The sequence below is a fragment of the Bos indicus x Bos taurus genome, chromosome 1 (genome assembly GCF_003369695.1).
Source record: "Bos indicus x Bos taurus breed Angus x Brahman F1 hybrid chromosome 1, Bos_hybrid_MaternalHap_v2.0, whole genome shotgun sequence".
Lineage (NCBI taxonomy): Eukaryota > Metazoa > Chordata > Mammalia > Artiodactyla > Bovidae > Bos > Bos indicus x Bos taurus.
This window is the reverse complement of record NC_040076.1, coordinates 52,438,587-52,452,654: the sequence shown is the minus strand read 5'-3', so window position 1 is coordinate 52,452,654 and position 14,068 is coordinate 52,438,587. Positions and strand designations below refer to the sequence as shown.

Genomic DNA, 14,068 nt, shown 5'->3' with positions numbered 1-14,068 from the left:
GCCACCTCATGCGAAGAGTTGACTCACTGGAAAAGACCCTGATGCTGGGAAGGATTGGGGGCAGAAGGAGAAGGGAACAACAGTGGATGAGATGGTTGGATGGCATCACCGACTCAATGGACATGGGTTTGGGTGGACTCCAGGAGTTGGTGATGGACAGGGAGGTCTGATGTGCTGCAATTCATGCGGTCACAAAGAGTCGGACACGACTGAGCGACTGAACTGAACCGAACTGAAGGTTGGGATAAAGACCCATCTTTACTGAGAACTGAAGATTTAGACTTGGGTCTGGTGAGTCAGCTGTGCTATGCCCTCTGTGAGGAGTTCCCATCTTCCAGCTCTTCAGTTTCTCAGACAAATCGTTTCTTCTGGCAGTCTGCTAGGTGATAGCCTCCAGTGGCGGTGCAGACATAAGCAGGGCCATCTCCTTGGCCTGATCCTGGACTCACCCGAAATCACTTCTGTCTTTAAACACACTGTAGAGAAAAAGGTTGTAAGACTCAATTTAAATGGATTGATTTTTACCAAAATGAGAGAGCAGGGTATTTTGAGAAAATACAAGTTTCTATTGGCAAAAATAATGAAAATTGTATTGATCATAACTGTGCATCAGTGAGAACTGATACTTGAGCAATTAATTTAAAATTTTGATAAAGCAAACCAATAATCATGTAGGATCTGAAGAGAGCACAAGGATAAAGCTAGTCACTAAGAAATGTGGGAACCACACACACACACACACACACAGTTGTGCACATACACACACACTTCCCTAAACCAGAGAGAAAAGGAGGGATCTTTCCCACTCCCATTTTCTCCCTTTAGAATTGGCTTAAAGCTTGGCAACTTGTGAAATAGCAAGAAATTTATACATTGGTCTCTGCCCCACCCCACCCCCCACCCTCCCAACTCCACCCCCATCGCAGTTCCCAACATGGAGCTCCTGAAACTCATAAATGCTTAAGTGATAGGAGCATTAGGAGCATCTTTGTTCTAATGAGGAGACTGAGTGGGCTCCCCAAAGGACACTGGTCACCGGAAAGACCCAGTCACGACTAGAAGCTTGAAATCTTCAGCCCCACCTTCCCATCTCCAGAGAGAGGAAGGGGCTGGAAATGGAGTTAATAACTGATTATGCCAATGTGATAAAGTTTCCATAAGAAGCCCCAAAATATAGGATTCGGGGAGCTTCCAGGTTGGTGAACATATCCATATATGCAGGGGGTGGGTGGGTGATGCACCTCAACTCCATGTGGACAGAAGTGCCTTTACCCGGGACCCTCCTGCACACCTCGCCCTATGTATCTCTTCATCTGACTGTTCATATGCATTCTTTATCATATCTTTTGAAAAACTGGTAAATATAAGTAAAGGCTTCCCAGGGGGCACAGTGGTAAAGAATCCACCTGCTAATGCAGAACACTCAGGTTCAATCCCTGAGGAAGATCCTTGGAGAAGGAAATGGCAACTCAACTCTAATATTCTTGCCTGGGAAATCTAATGGACAGAGGATCCTGGTGGGCTACAGTCCATGGGGTCGCAAAGAGCCAGACACGACTGAGTGACTGAGCGCACACACACACACACACACACACAAGCATAAGTGTTTCTCTCAGTTCTATGAGCTATTTGCAAAAACATTGAATCCAAGGTGAAGGAGCTCATGGGAACCTTCAATTTGTAGACCAGTTGGACAGAAGTTGTGGGTAACCTGGAGACCTGCCACTTGTGATCCAAATCCAGAGTTGGGGCAGGAGGGCCGTCTCGTGGAACTGGGCTCTTAACCTGGTGGGGGTCTGATGCTATGTGCTGGTTGATAGTGTCAGAATTCTGCTGAATCGTAGGACACCTAGCTGGTGTCACAGAGTTGCTTGGTGTGGGGTAAACTCACACATCTGATGTCAGAAATGTTTTGAGTGTGCTAGGAGTGTAAGGGTAAAGGAGAAACATAGGAGGAGGACTGGAGGTTGTTTCAACATACAGTTCAAAATTCCACCCACAGACCAGCCACACACCAGCATGACCTGGGAGCGTATGAGTGATGTAGAATCTTAGCCCCACTCCAGGGCCGCTGATCCAAACTCTGCAACTTAGCACTGTGGGAGATGCACACACACTTGAACTCTGTGAGGCACTCTTCTGTGCTGCCCTGAGTGTCACTCAGTCATGTCCCACTCTTTTCCACGGCATGGACTGTAGCCCACCAGGCTCCTCTGTCCTTGGGGTTCTCCAGGCCAGAATACTGGAGTGGGTTGCTGTGCCCTTCTCCAAAGTGCTCTTCTACATATTATCAACCACTTACATGTACAGAATATATGTCTCAGATCCTTCCAGAGCTCACATGTGGCTGCAGTACAGGAAGAAAGAAGTGTCTGAGAACTCAGCGAGGACTAAAGACAAAAGTGTTTAAGAGGAATACTGGGAATATTCTAGGGGGGAAAAAAAGCTTCAAACTTCTCTGCTTTGCCAAAGATTGGCTCTGGGCACCAGCCTTTATAGTCGAAGCCAAGAGAAACATCATCCAAGTGTAAAATTTGAATAGGAGCTGCAAGGTTTCCTCCAACTCCAGTGCTAGGCAGAGATCAGGAGCAGACCAGGACCCCAGCTTTCCTGTTCCTGACTGATTACAGTCCTAGAAGAATTTTTTAAGAAATGGATAACCAGCTTGGCAAAAACAAGACATATTCACTGTTGCATTCCCCTTGAATGGAGTCAGTGAATGCTCTGCCTCAAGATTAATTTCCAGCCCCTGACAGCAATGCTTAAGACATGCAGATGGGGTGAGCAAATCCTAACTCTAAGTAGGGAACAGGGATACAATGCAAGTTTCTTTCTGTTTAAAGCTCCTTATGCTGAGGTGGTTGGAGAGCTGCAGAATAGGAGGGAATTGCATGGCTCCCAAAACAATGCTTTCTCATTTGCAGAAAACAGGTGAAGGTCAGCAGAACGTCTCAAAGTGACACACATCTCTCTTCTGGGTGCTTCTGGCGTGCTGTCCTGATGATGAATTTCTCCCTGGGAAAGCACCAGACAGTGGCATTGCAGAAAGTGGGGGGTGGGGTGATACCTGCACAGGTGGGCCTTGTCTGTGCTCTGCTTGTCCCGTAAGAGAGAGAAGCACAGCCACACCTGCTCCTTGGGCTCACACCCTGCTCTGGGTATGTGCCATTGCCCTGGCTTTCTTCCCTTTTCCACTCAGAGAATTGGGTTTGGTGACCCAGGCAATCCAGGGCTTGCAGCCAGACTCTGCGCTGTGAACACCGTGCCTCTGCTTGGCCAAACAGCTGCCTGTAACAACACAGAATTCAAAGTGGAGCTGGGGCGATCCGTCACTCGCCACTCTCAGACAGGCTGCTATTAATCACGCCGGCCACATCCATCAGGTTCTTCTCTTTTGGCCACGGCTCATAGTCACAGAAGCGCAGCCAGGGTCTCCTGATAAATCAAACCCAACAGTTCTATGATAAGGATGACACAGGTGAATGGGGGACAAAAGTGTACAGTCTTAGCCATGTATCCACAAAATTTAAAAAGTGGAGGACAGAGATGACTGCTGACTGCCAAGAGCCAGAGACTGACTTTCTTCTTTCTTTTCTTTGTTCTTTCTTTCTTCCTTCCTTCGTCTCTTTCTCTCTCTTTCTATTTATAACCTTCTTAAACCTCCATCATGTGTGGGAGTTAGTATTACCACTGTGCTCAGCTGAAGAAATCAAAGCTCAGAGAGGTTGAGAAATGTGCACAAGATCACAAAGTTTGTAGTAGCAAAGCTAGTATTGAAGTTCAGGTCTAGGTGAGTGGCAGAAATAGTTAGAATAGCGAGGAAGATAAGTAGTAAGGAGCTGAGTCAGGGGCATAGAGAAGATGAAAAGAGACAGAAAAGAATGAGAGGAAAAGTCCAGGAGCAGAAAGCAAACTGCCTTCACAACCAAGTTCCTCTGCTGGACTCTCAGCTTTGCCACATGCAGCCTGGTGACTCAGGACAATCCTATCACCACAGCCTCTTCGTCTGTGCAAGGCGACCAGGGCCAGCCAGCCAGCTGTGACACTGGTTTGTTTTCAGGATCAAAAGACGCTGTGTGGGAAGTTCTACATCACTGGGCATGCTGTACACATGGAAGCTCTTCAGCTGGTGTTTAGAGGATGGATGAGACTCAGAAGGGCAGACCCCAGGATATAGGAAATGAGAACATCCACCAAATGGTGAACAGAGCTGTGAGGAACCCCTGCCTAGGATGTGGAGCCAACTTGGATAACCACCTGCAGGTCTGCTTCACCCAGAATCGACCCAACAGTGGAGGTGAGTCTACTGACCCAGGCACTTACCCCAGGTAGAAACAGCAGCTCATTGAGGTTTTAGAAAAAAGGAAACCCCTTCTCCCAAATCTGTACCGGAATCGAGAGGGATCACTCCCTTTCTTTCTGGACCAGGAGCATGTCGTTGAGTCATCATCACTAATAGCTGCTGGGGAAGACAGTCAGAAATGAAAATGTGGTGAATATTGGGTGGAGAGGGGATGGGTGGAGATGTGGGAGGAAGGAAGCTGGGAGTTTGGCCAATCCCACATGAAGGGTTCATGTGACTCGATTCAGCAATCAAGGAGGGGGTACTGATGAGGCTTTTTAGTGAAATAAATCTAGAGAGAAGAAACCAGAGGGCAGGAAGTTAGTTGGAGAACCTTCTCTTCCTTTTCTGTGCAGAGCAGAAGGCCAGAAAGGAGAAAGGCTGATGTGAGCAGTTTCTTTGAGGTGAGAACCATAAAGGAATTTTTGACTCCCGAGGCTGGGAGCTCCAGAGAGTGCTACCTGGCCTGAGCTGGAAATACGAAGGCCTGGCTTAGTCTATTCATGGTGCTCAACTACCAAGACCGCAAGGCTGTGTCTGTGAGTATCCTCTTGTTTGGGATGTGCCTCCAGGTTTCTGCCTCTTCTGTAGCTTGGCCCAGAAGGTGGAGGAAGATGCTGCAGAATGAGGGAGCAAGGCCCAGATCCCAGGATGTGCTCCCAAGAGGAGGAGTCACAAAGCTCCTCTGTGCTTCATCCTGCCTCCCCTGGGAGGGAGGTGAGGTGGGCTGAATGGTGCCCCCAAAGATACGACCACGTCCTAATGCATGGAACCTGTGAATATTACCTGAGGCAGGAAATGGGTCCTTGTGAAGAGGGCTAAGTGAAGGGCCTTGAGATGAGGAGAGCATCCTGGATCATCAGAGTGGGACCTAAACGCCATCACAGGTCACCTGGAAAGAGTGAGACGGAGGGAGAGTGAAAGGACACTCAGAAGAGCAGTCAGTGTGAAGACAGAGGCGGAGCTTAGAGCCACGTGGCCTTATGAGAAACAAGGTCTGGAGCTGCCAAAACCTGTAAGAGGTGAGGATGGATTCACCCCAGAGCCTCTGTGGGAAGCTCGGCCCTCCCAACACCTCGATTTCAGACTTCTGCCCTCCCAACCTGTGGGAGAATGCATTTCCTTTGGTTTCCTTTGTTTGTTTTTTTGACTGTGCCACACAGGATCTTAGTTCCCAGATCTGGGATAGACCCAGGCCCATGGCAGTCAAAGCACAGAATCCTAACCACTGGACCGCCAGGGAATTCCCATACATTTCCATTGTTTTCGGCCATCATTGGAAACTAATGCAGGCTGCAATGGAAAAGTTGCCCAGAGGCAGAAACACTTCCTAGTCTTCTGACTTCCCTCTTCGGGGAAAGTTCAGGACAGGGTTCATTTGCCAGAACAGGACAGAGGTGGAATTGACCAGCCCCCATTCTGTGTACACCCATCGTGCAGAGTTTCAAAGGGAGGCCGACCACACAGGCATGCTTGCCACAGGGGATAAGGGCTGAAGCAGAAGACCAGAGGTGTATGTCCAGGGTCTCGGCAAATCTCCAGCAGTCCTGTGAGATGGAAATGGAAGCTCAGCATTCAGCCCAAGAGAAGAGTCACTCAGATTTGGGTTTGAATTCCAGCTCCCCCATTCAGTGACCATGTGACCTGACACCCATCCTCCCACCCCCACCCCCAACTCTAGCCTTTAATCTGTGAAACTGAAATTATGACACCTACCTACAGGCTTGTTGCTGTGAGGTTTAAAGCCCTTCACAGAGCTCTCTGCTTCCTGAACGACCTGGTAAATAGTTCTTGCTATTATGGCCCAGGATCCCAGAGCAGTCAGACAGGCCTGACTGATGTGGGGGCCTGAGGCAGACTCACACTGCAGGGCAGCCTATCTATGTGGAGGAGCTCATTTCAACTCCCCCACAACACTGGTCTGAGTGGGTGTTGCCTGCTGTGCTCAGCACCAACCTCTCCGTGCTCCCCAAACCACAAGGGCTAGAAGCCTGAAAACTATGTCTCTCAGATCCCCCCTGCCAGCAGGGTTCCAGTTTAGACTCTGCCTTTGGAAGGCTTTTGCACCAGAGCAGGAGGCAGAGAGGGAAACTGTTTCTCTGGCTCCAGACTGGGAGGCAGCCTAGCCCTCCTGCAGAGACAGAGCTAGCAGCAGCGGAACCCTGCAGGACAGTGGCTGGTTCCTGCTGGCCTGAGAAGAACAGCAAGGCTATTTGAGTCCTGTGGGCTCAAGTAGGTTCCTACAGAGTTACAGCGACTGACTGCAGAGCTGGATCTCTGGGTAGCATCACTGTCACCATCTGTAGTTTTGCTCCTTCCCTTCCAACAACTAGGAAACTTCACTCCCTATATTAAATTTCACTGTGTTTGAAATACCTATAGTGACTTTCGTTTTCCCAACTGAATCCATGACCAGTCCATCAGTCCTCTGAGGTGCAGGGGCCAAGGTATACAGATCGTAGGGGGCTCAGAGGGCCATCTTCGCCAGGAAATATGACCTTATATTTCCCATTAGAGATAACCCTTATAATGAAAATACACCATGTCTGCTAAGTCACTTTAGTTGTGTCTGATTCTTTGTGACCCCCTGAACTATAGCCCGCCAGGCTGCTCTGTCCATGGGATTCTCCAGGCAAGAATACAGGAGTGAGTCACCATGACCTCCTCCCGGTGATCTTCCTGACCCAGGGATCAAATCCACATCTCTTAAGTCTCCTGCTTTTTCATGCAGGTTCTTTACTGATGAGCCACCAGACCAGGGAAAGCTATAATACTGGCTCAAATGCTACCTATAGGGAGTCACTGACCATCTCACAGTCTGTCTTTAGTGAAAGTTTTGTAAATGAGGAAGAGTGCTAAATACAGTAGGGCAGAGAGGAAGCTGGGATGAAAGAAGGGGAAAGAAAATCCCTCAAAGGGAGGAAAAATATCAGAGAGATGTTACAGAGAGAAATACAGATTTGCCCAGGCAGCAGCATATTGCTTGACTGCTTTATTTTTAATATTGTGGTAAAATATACCCAGGAAAGAATTTACCATGTTAATTATTTTTAAATGTACAGTTCAGTGGCATTAAGTACATGCACATTGTTATATAACCATCACCACCATCCAGAACTTCTACATCTTTCCAAACTGAAACTCCATTTCATTGCACAGTAACTCTCCACTTCCCCCTCCCCCAGCCTGTAGGTATCATCATTTTACTGTGTCTGTGAATCTGGCTACTCTAGGTACCTTAGGTAAGTGGAATCACACAGTTATTTGTTCTTCTGTGTCCGGCTTATGCCACTCGGCTTAATGTCTTCAAGGCTCATCCGTGTTGTAGCATGTGTGTGAGAATGCTATTCCTTTTTAAGGCTGACTTGTATTCCACTGAATGTACATACATACCACTTTTTAAAAAATTCATCTGTGTTGAATTTAAAACTTCAACTTGTGTTGCTTATACATTTTGGCTATGGCAAATAATGCTACTGTGAACATTGGCGTATGAATGGTTGTTCAACCCCTGCTTTCAGTTCTTTGGGGTAGAAAAATTCTACCTAGAAGTAGAATCATTGAATGACATAGTGATTTTAGGTTTAATTTTTTGAAGAAACTCCATGTTGTTTTTCACACTGCCTGTATCATTTTACATTCCCACCAACAGTGCACAAAGGTTCCAATTACTCTACATCCTCTCTAATACCTGTTATTTTCTTTTTTTCAATAATAGCCATCCTATTGGGGACGAGGTGGCATCTCATTTTGATTTGTGATTCCCTAATGATTAGTGATGAACATCTGTTCATGTGCTTATTAGCCATTTGTGTATCTTCTTTGGGGAATGTAATGACTTTTTACAGGAATCTTTAAAACAAAGAGACTTAAGTCGGTAGGAAGAAAAAAATATGACTCCCTATCCCTCCTCATATAAGCTTCAGAGAGTTTGAAAAAAAAGTTTTTTGAATGTATTGGGTCACATTTTTTATGTATATTGGGTTCAAATGGATGCAGAATGCGATTTTTCTGCCTAGTCAAATAAACTTATTCAGAAGGCAGATTCAATATAATTCAAAAAAGTTATGAAATAAAATGTATTAAAACACATCAATTTCTACTGAAGGATGCATTAAAAAAAATAAAACTCCCCCTGTCATTCAAATTATAATTGGTAAGTATCTGGGCTCAGGAGATGAGAAGCTGCACTTTAGGGTCATGGAGTAGGGAGGGAGGGATGGAAGGGGGGAGCGCAAATTTAGAATAGCAATTCAGTGAGAAGAATAAAAAGAACTGCTTCCTGGCTTCTCTCTTTCACACCCCACTTGAGGCCCACACAAGTGATACTCAAAACTGTAGAGGTGGGAGATGTTTTTTGCAAGCCGGGGAAGGAGGATTTCCTGCTCACATTTGTTGAAGCTATTTGTCTGAAATGGGTGTGTGAGAGAGGGTCTGCTTCAAACCTAGACACAAAAGGGATCTTATTTGCTTTCATGATTCTTTTTCCCCTCCCTCCCTCCTCAGATTTTTACTCAAAAGTGTGTGCACATTTTTTCAAACATCTGGGACCTGATTCACCATCAATCTCTCTATAGCTTTTTTTTTTTTTTTTTAAGTTTTGTATCATTTACGAAAGAATAGCAATGATGTTAGTTAATGGCCAAATTAGTTGAAATCTTTATTTCATAAGATTTCTCTCTCAATGTTTTTAGCAAAAGAAAAAAAACAAAAAAATTGCACCAACACTAACTGAATGGAGTGGCTGATACATAGCAAGATGCTCAATATATGTGAAGGAATGAACACTTGAAAACCTGAGTCCCCATCATTTCTTCCGTGAACTGTTATCACTGCTTTCTAATCGCTCTCTTTTGCATCCCACATTGTTGCCGTCCACCAGATCAAGTAAGTGGGAGTCACCCTGAACTCCCCTTTTCTCACTCTCCACTAGTCATCCACAATCAGAGACTGTTGTATAGAAAACTAAATCCGCACCATTTCTGCTCCTTTCCAAGCTCCCCGACACAGTTTAGTTGGGCCCCTGATCAGTTATCACCTGGATATTTTAATAGTCTTCTAACTGTCCTCTTTTCCAATAAACCCTCTACATTCTAATACTTCCAGTAGAATTCCAACACAATGATCTTCCTTTCCAAATTGAATGATACCAGGAATACTGTTTCTAGATGCTTACATAGCAGAAACTGGAAGCCTATGTCACAAAACAATAGGCATGAATACATGGAGAATACATGATATTCTTTGCATCATAATTTATAATACCAAAAATTGCAAACAAACCAAATATCACTTTGTACAGGAATGATTAAAGAAGTTGTTTGTCTACAAATGGAAGACCATGTAACTGTGATAAAGAAGTAGACCTACATGAACTGGCATGGAGAGATATCCATGATAGTATTATCTTCAAAAACTGCATACAGACAACAGCAGAATATATATAAACAGAGCATGTTGTACAAAATATATACGTTATGTGAACAGTGTAGGAAAGCTAATTCAGCAGGCCCAACTGTAATCCTTTGAAAATCCAACTTAAAAGGTTGGCTCTTGGTGGGTATCTAGGAACTTGGACTTCAGGAGAGTTCATACCATTTCTGATACAAAAGATGGGTCACCATTCCTACACTCTTTGTTAAAACAAAATGGTTTGTGCTAAGCACTTGTTTTCCTTCTGGGAGTCTGAAATTTTAGGATATACCTTCTCAGTTCAGTTCAGTTCAGTCGCTCAGTCGTGTCCGACTCTACGACCCCATGAATCGCGACATGCCAGGCCTCCCTGTCCATCACCAACTCCTGGAGTTCACTCAGACTCACGTCCATCGAGTCAGTGATGCCATCCAGCCATCTCATCCTCTGTCGTCCCCTTCTCCTCTTGCCCCCAATCCCTCCCAGCATCAGAGTCTTTTCCAATGAGTCAATTCTTCGCATGAGGTGGCCAAAGTACTGGAGTTTCAGCTTTAGCATCATTCCTTCCAAAGAAATCCCAGGGCTGATCTCCTTCAGAATGGACTGGTTGGATCTCCTTGAAGTCCAAGGGACTCTCAAGAGTCTTCTCCAACACCACAGTTCAAAAGCATCAATTCTTCGGGCTACCTATGTAACCAGCCCCCAGTAAAAACCCTGGATGATGAATGTCTGAAGAGCTCCACTAGTGGACAACATTTCACAACTCCTTGCAGGGGAATTAGGCAGGGACTGTGTGATTGTACTAGGAGAGGACCCTAGAAGCTTGTGCCTGGTTGCTCCCAGACTTTGTACCATGAACCTTCTGCCTTTGTTGATCCTGTTCTATACCTTTCCACTGAATATTATATTATAAATAAATATTAGCCATGAGTACGACAATCTGCTGAGTCCTGGGAGTTCTCCTAGCAAACTGTAGAAATTTGGGATGGTCTTGGGGTCTTGTGAATACATAGCTTTACTTATATTGTTATTAGTCACTAAGTTATGTGTCACTCTTGCGATTCCATGGACTATATATATAGCCCACCAGGCAGGCTTCTCTTTCCATGGGATTTCTCAGGCAAGAATACTGGAGTGGGTTTCCATTTCCTTCTCCAGGGGATCTTCCCAGCCCAGGGATGGACCATGTGAAAAGTGTGGAATCACTGAGAATTTTTAATTCTCAGTAGTGTGTTGAAATTGTCATTTTACCTCTCACTATAGAATATTTTTAAACTATGGGAATAAAATAAAATTGTAATTTCATGAGTCTTCAGTGACTTTAGTGACTTACTATTTTGCAATGATTGCTTACCTGTACACCCCCCCATTATGATGAGTCCCTCTCGGGCGGCGGGGACAGAGGGGAGTCCTGTCTTATTTTTCAACATCTACCGTGATTAACATAGGCCTGGGACATACTGGGTGACAGAAATGATGATGCTAACTGAATTTGAAAGAAAACTAAGCAAAGGGGCATAGAGATGATTTCAAAATAAACTGAAAGGTAAAATTTCCATGCCAGATCTCCTTTTCTTTCGAGTTTCAGATTTTTAGTACCCCTGACTTCTCAGCTTACTTCAAGCCTCTCCCATGTTCATCCCTCTTTAGAAGAAGATAGGGAAAAGCCAAAAACGTAGAACAACAACAAAAAAGAGGTGAGATAGAATTAGATGAGGTTAGAAAAACAACTACAGTTTAAACTTCCTCTCTTCTCAGCTTAGCCAGAGGCAAGCAGTTGGCCCTTTCATTTAACATAGTTTATCCTAAAGAGGATGGTATGTGTTCTTTCTCAAACAAATCTCTGTTGGCAGCATGACTGCTATATCAAAGGACGTCTGATGTGTAGTAGGAAGGGTATAAAACAAATGCAAAAAGCTTTAAAATTTTCTTCCTTTTTAAGGTGCAGCTTTGTAAGACTGATTAAATACCCGAGTAACTACAGGGCACCACTAAGTGAAGATAAGCTAAATCAGGTGTTTATTCACTGCTTTAGGTTATACAAACACACAACAGTTGGGTGTTTGTTTTTGTTTTTTCCATTTTACCTGATACATAAAAATAAGCCATCATAAATTCAAATTCTAGCACCAAATTCTGAAGACCTGTCAGAGCACAGATTTTGAGGAGATGTAAGTAATTGAAGAAACATATACAAACCCCCAACTACTAGGTAAAAAATAGGTTTGCTCCAAAACAATTTGAGTTTTAAACTCTGCCTTAGCTTAGCATCTGTAATTCAAGCTGGCACCAAGTCAGTGTTTTCTAAATTTCTTCTTGCTTAATCATAGATGGATCATGTATTATATAGACAGTCACAAGTTGAGATGGCACAGAAATACATACCTGACATATGTATATGAATTTTTTTTAATTTCCATGTTGCAGCCAACCGGCAAAATATTCCTACTTGAAAATTAACATATTCAAATAGTCAGGCTAGCCCTACCCAGGTTCAGAGAATAATTTAGAAGCATCCAAATCATTCTTTAATATCCATTAAATTCTTCCCTGAGCTACTGCTACAAGGGCTTCCAGCCAGAGAGACTTGAATAGGTTTTTATCCTGGTGAAAGATCAGAACCTGTTTTACATGCTGAAGCTTTGTGAAAAGGTGAATCCATCTAACTCTGGTTACAGAAAGTCAGAGTTTGCTTGACATTTTCATTACTAACAGCTATTTTTCAAAGTAAATTCACACTTCACTTGGTTCTCAGGAGTCATAAATGGTTGTCAGAACTTGCCCTGGGTTCATCTAGATATTCCTTTGGGATAGACTTATTAGTGAGTGGATAGATTTTTTTCATATGCCATAAGATATAGCCCACATGTGGCCAAATACAAAATAGCATCTATGTGTGTGTGTGTGTGTGCATTATTGTGTCATATCTTAATGAAAAATTATCCAAAGAAGACATACAGATGGCTAACAAACACGTGAAAAGATGCTCAACATCACTCATTATCAGAGAAATGCAAATCAAAACCACAATGAGGTACCTTGTCATGCCAGTCAGAATGGCTGCGATCCAAAAGTCTACAAGCAATAAATGCTGGAGAGGGTGTGGAGAAAAGGAAACCCTCTTACACTGTTGGTGGGATGCCAACTAGTACAGCCACTATGGAGAACAGTGTGGAGATTCCTTGAAAAACTGGAAATATAACTGCCATACGACCCAGCAATCCCACTGCTGGGCATACACACCAAGGAAACCAGAATTGAAAGAGACACATGTACCCCAATGTTCATTGCAGCACTGTTTATAATAGCCAGGACATGGAAGCAACCTAGATGTCCAACAGCAGACGAATGGATAAGAAAGCTGTGGTACATATACACAATGGAGTATTACTCAGCCATTAAAAAGAATGCATTTGAATCAGTTCTAATGAGGTGGATGAAACTGGAGCCTATTATACAGAGTGAAGTAAGTCAGAAAGAAAAACACCAATACAGTATATTAATGCATATATATGGAATTTAGAAAGATGGTAACAATAACCCTATATGCGAGACAGCAAGAGACATAAAGAACAGACTTTTGGACTCTGGGAGAAGGCGAGGGTACAATGATTTGACAGAATAGCGTTGAAACATGTATATTACCATATGTGAAATAGATCACTAGTCCAAGTTTGATGCATGAAACAGGGCACTCAAAGCACCTGGGACAACTCTGAGGGATGGGATGGGGAGGGAGGTGGGAAGGGGGTTCAGGATGGGGGACACATGTACACCCATGGCTGATTTATGTCAATGTATGGCAAAAAACCACTACAATATTGTAAAGTAATTAGCCTCCGATTAAAATAAATAAATTACGTGAATATATTAAAAAAAAGGCGGGGGGAACTGTCTGTGTGGATTTGGGCCAATTTCCCCTTTTTACATATAGGTTTAACTCATGAATGAGAAACAAAGTTTTCAAGTCAAATACCTGGATTTAGAATTCAATGCAATGCACAGCAACTGAACAATTAACTGTTTGAGCAAAGCCCAAAGGCTTTGAGCTCTGTGTGTATTTGGGAGGAGAGTGTTCCAGGCAAAGGAAGAAACAAGCAAAAGGCCCTGGGGCTGGAGTGGAATGGGTCACAGGAAAGGCGCAGATAGTCGTTCAGAGAAACCCCAGGTCACCTATTCCACAGGGCCTTGCAGCCATTGTAAAGACCGATATTACTCTCAGCAAAGTTGCATAACCACAGTGCCTGCATGCTAAATCACTTCAGTCATGTTCAACTGTTTGCAGCCCTATGGACTGTAGCCCACCAGGCTCCT

The 14,068-nt window shown here is 44.2% G+C and overlaps 1 long non-coding RNA gene across 1 annotated transcript; it reads right to left on the bottom strand.

Moving 5' to 3' along the window:
• Window positions 1–239: 239 nt before the first annotated feature.
• LOC113898740 lies at window positions 240–4,465 on the bottom strand. Its single transcript, XR_003512734.1, has 2 exons — window positions 4,324–4,465; window positions 240–476 (listed from the first exon to the last, which is right to left on the bottom strand). It is a non-coding gene; the product is annotated as an uncharacterized LOC113898740 (long non-coding RNA).
• Window positions 4,466–14,068: the final 9,603 nt, after the last annotated feature.